General features: G+C 34.8%; 1 non-coding gene across 1 annotated transcript; it reads left to right on the forward strand.

Annotated features, from left to right (window-relative positions):
• Positions 1-547: 547 nt before the first annotated feature.
• LOC148551060 (small nucleolar RNA R71) lies at positions 548-651 on the forward strand. The gene has a single exon (XR_015892499.1). It is a non-coding gene; the product is annotated as a small nucleolar RNA R71 (small nucleolar RNA).
• The last annotated feature ends 3,874 nt before the right edge of the window (positions 652-4,525 follow it).

The following is a 4,525-nucleotide window of genomic DNA, read 5'->3' on the forward strand; positions in this document are numbered from 1 at the left end:
TGTCTGTTGCTGAGTGGATGATGGAAAAGGTTTGCTATTGCTAAACCTGTTTCTTCCACCCTTATTAAAGCCTTGTTGAGGCTTTTGTTGATCCTTCCATGAGAAATTTGGATGATTTCTCCATGAGGGATTATAGGTGTTTCCATAGGGTTCACCCATGTAATTCACCTCTGCTATTGCAGGGTTCTCAGGATCATAAGCTTCTTCTACAGAAGATGCCTCTTGAGTACTGTTGGATGCAGCTTACATTCCATTCAGACTTTGAGAAATCATATTGAATTGCTGAGTTAATATTTTATTCTGAGCCAATATGGCATTCAGAGTATCAATTTCAAGAACTCCCTTCCTCTGAGGCGTCCCATTACTCACAGGATTCCTTTCAGAAGTGTATATGAACTGGTTATTTGCAACTATGTCAATGAGTTCCTGAGCTTCTGTAGGCATTTTCTTTAGGTGAATGGATCCACCTGCAGAATGGTTCAGTGACATCTTTGATAGCTTAGACAGACCATCATAGAATATATCCAGGATGGTCCATTCTGAAAGCATGTCAGAGGGACACTTTTTGGTCAGTTCCTTGTATCTCTCCCAAGCTTCATAGAGGGATTCACCTTCTTTCTGTTTGAAGGTTGGAACATCCACTCTAAACTTGCTAAGCTTTTGAGGAGGAAAGAACTTGGCTAAGAAAGCCATGACCAGCTTATCCCAAGAGTTCAGGCTATCTTTAGGTTGAGAGTCCAACCATACTCTAGCTTTGTCTCTTACAGCAAATGGGAAAAGCATAAGCCTGTAGACCTCGGGATCAACCCCATTGGTGTTAACAGTATCACAGATCTGCAAGAATTCAGTTAAGAACTGAAAAGGATCTTCTGACGGAAGTCCATGAAACTTGCAGTTCTGTTGCATCAGAGAAACTAATTGAGGTTTAAGCTCAAAATTGTTTGCTCCAATGGCAGGGATTGAGATGCTTCTTCCATGTAAGTTAGAATTTGGTGCAGTAAAGTCACCAAGCATCTTCCTTGAATTGTTATTATTTTCGGCCATGTCTCCTTCTTTTTCGAAAATTTCTGTCAGATTTTCTCTAGAGAGTTGTGCTTTAGCTTCCTCTTCAGAGTTCTTTCAGGTTCAGGATCAGCTTCAACAAGAATGTTCTTATCCTTGTTCCTGCTCATATGAAAAAGAAGAAAATAAAAAAGAAAATATGGAATCCTCTATGTCACAGTATAGAGATTCCTTTATGTGAGTAGAAGAAGATAAGAATAGAAGAAGGAAAAGATAAGAATCCAAACACAGGGGAGAGGAGTGGGTTCGAATTCTTAGATGAAGAGGAGTGTCAGTAAATAAATAAATAATTAGAAGGAGATGAGGGAGAAGAATTTTCGAAAATCATTGAAAAGAAAAGAAAAATATTTTTGTTTTTAAATTAAATTTAAAGTTAGAATTCGAAAATACAAAAAAGAAAAATGAAATTAAATTAAAGTAAAAATTAAAACAATTAGTTAATAAAAAAGGAATTTTTGAAAAAGAGGGAAGGGATTTTCGAAAATTAGAGAGAGTTAGTTAGGTAGTTTTGAAAAAGATATGAATCAAACAAAAAGATAAGATTAATGGAAAGAGATTTGAAAATCAATTTTGAAAAGATAAGAAGCTAGAAAAATAAGTTAGAAAAGATTTTGAAATTAATTTTGAAAAAGATGTGATTGAAACTTATTTTGAAAAAGATTTGAAAAAGAAATTTAAAAAGATTTGATTTTGAAATTAAAGTTGATTACTTGACTAACAAGAATAAAAAAGATAGGATTTTAAAATTTAAAGATTGAACCTTTCTTACTAGGCAAGTAACAAACTTAAAATTTTTGAATCAATCACATTAATTGTTAGCATTAATTTTGAAAATATGAAATAAAAATAAGAAAAAGATTTTTGAAAATCAATTTGAAATTTTCGAAAATTATGAAAGAAAATGAAAAAAGATTTAATTTTTGAAAAAAGATTTGAAAAAGATAGAAATTTTTTAAATTGAAAATTTGATTTGAGTTATAAGAAACAAATAGATTTTAAATTTTTTTGAAAAAGTCAACTCAAATTTTCGAATTTTATGAGTGAAAAAGGGAAAGATATTTTTTTTTATTTTTTTTTGAATTTTAAATGATGAAAGATAAAAACATGAAAAAGACTCAAAACATGAAAATTATGAATCAAAACACACAATGCATGCAAGAACACTTTGAATGTCAAGATGAACACCAAGAACTTATTTTTGAAAAATTTTTAAGAAAAGAAAAATATGCAAGACACCAAACTTAAAAAATTTTATTCTCTAGACACTAATAATTCATGAATGCATATGAAAAACAAGAAAAGACACTAAACATAAAAATGCAAAGATCAAACAAAGCAAATCATCAAGAACAACTTGAAGATTATGAAGAACACCATGCATGAGTTTTCGAAAATTTTAATGAAATTAAAAAGATGCATTTGACACCAAACTTAAAAATTGACACAAGACTCAAACAAAAAACACAAAATTATTTTTTGGTTTTATGATTTTATTAAATTTTTTTTATTTTTCGAAAATTATTTTGAAAAGGAAAATAAGGATTTCAAAATTTTTAATAGGAATTCCAGGAATCTTGCAATGTTAATCTAAAACTCTGGTCCAGGAATTAGACATGGCTTACTAGCCAGCCAAGCTTTCAGTGAAAGCTCCGGTCCAAAATACTAGACATAGCCAATGGCCAGCCAAGCTTCAGCATACATAGTTCAAGCACGTGAAGAAGAAGCCTCAGTCCAAAAGAATTTAGACATGGCTTTACAACCAGCCAGGCTTCAACATATCTCATGAAATTCCAGAATTCCTTCTTAAAAATTCTGAAGAACATAGAATAAATTTTTTTTTTGAAAAATTATTTATATTTTTTTCGAAAATAAAAATAATGAAAACAAAAACTTAAAATTAAAATAAAATTACCTAATCTGAGCAATAAGATGAACCGTCAGTTGTCCAAACTCGAACAATCCCCCGCAGCGGCGCCAAAAACTTGGTGCACGAAATTGTGATCATCAACAATGGCGCCAAAGACTTGGTGCTCTCAAACGTGAATCACACTTTGTCACAACTTCGCACAACTAACCAGCAAGTGCACTGGGTCGTCCAAGTAATAAACCTTACGTGAGTAAGGGTCGATCCCACGGAGATTGTCGGCTTGAAGCAAGCTATGGTCACCTTGTAAATCTCAGTCAGGCGGATTCAAATGGTTATAGATAATTGATAATTAAAACATAATTAAAATATAAACTAGGATAGAGATACTTATGTAATTCATTGGTGAGAATTTCAGATATGCGTATAGAGATGCTTTCGTTACTCCTGAACCTCTGCTTTCCTGCTGTCTTCATCCAATCATTCCTACTCCTTTCCATGGCAAGCTGTATGTTGGGCATCACCGTTGTCAATGGCTACATCCCGTCCTCTCTGTGAAAATGGTCCAATGCGTTGTCACTGCATGGCTAATCATCTGTCGGTTATCGATCATACTAGAATAGGATTTACTATCCTTTTGCGTCTGTCACTACGCCCAGCACTTGCGAGTTTGAAGCTCGTCACAGCCATCCCTTCCCAGATCCTACTCGGAATACCACAGACAAGGTTTAGACTTTCCGAATCTCAGGAATGGCCGTCCACGGGTTCTAACTTATACCACGAAGACTCTAATATCTCGGACTCGGTCCCCTGTATTAGATATCTAAGAGATACTCATTCTATCTCATCTTCATGTAGAACGGAAGTGGTTGTCAGGAACGTGTTCATAAGTGAGAATGGTGATGAGTGTCATATAATCATCACATTCATCATGTTCTTGGGTGCCAATGAATATCTTAGAATAGGAATAAGCTTGAATTGAATAGAAAAACAATAGTACTTTGCATTAATACTCGAGGAACAGCAGAGCTCCATACCTTAATCTATGGTGTGTAGAAAATCTACCGTTGAAAATACATAAGAACAAGGTCTAGGCATGGCCGAGAGGCCAGCCTCCATGATCTCAGAACTAAACGTCCAAAAATCCCTGAATACAATAGTAAAAAGTCCTATTTATGCTAAAACTAGTTACTAGGGTTACAGAGATAAGTAAATGATGCAGAAATCCACTTCCGGAGCCCACTTGGTGTGTGTTTGGGCTGAGCATTGAAGCTTTCACATGGAGAGGTCTTTCTTGGAGTTAAACGCCAGTTTGTAACCTATTTCTGGCGTTTAACTCCACTTTGCAACCTATTTCTGGCGTTTGACTCCAGAATAGGGCAGGGAGCTGGCGCTGAACGACAGTTTGCATCATCTAAACTTGGGTAAAGTATGGACTATTATATATTGTTGGAAAGCCCTGGATGTCTACTTTCCAACGCAATTGAGAGCGTGCCATTTCGAGTTCTGTAGCTCCAGAAAATCCACTTTAAGTACAGGGAGGTCAGAATCCAACAGCATCTGCAGTCCTTCTTCAACCTCTGAATCTGATTTTTGCTC

The sequence above is a fragment of the Arachis ipaensis genome, chromosome B7 (assembly GCF_059453495.1).
Source record: "Arachis ipaensis isolate K30076 ecotype BB chromosome B7, ASM5945349v1, whole genome shotgun sequence".
NCBI lineage: Eukaryota > Viridiplantae > Streptophyta > Magnoliopsida > Fabales > Fabaceae > Arachis > Arachis ipaensis.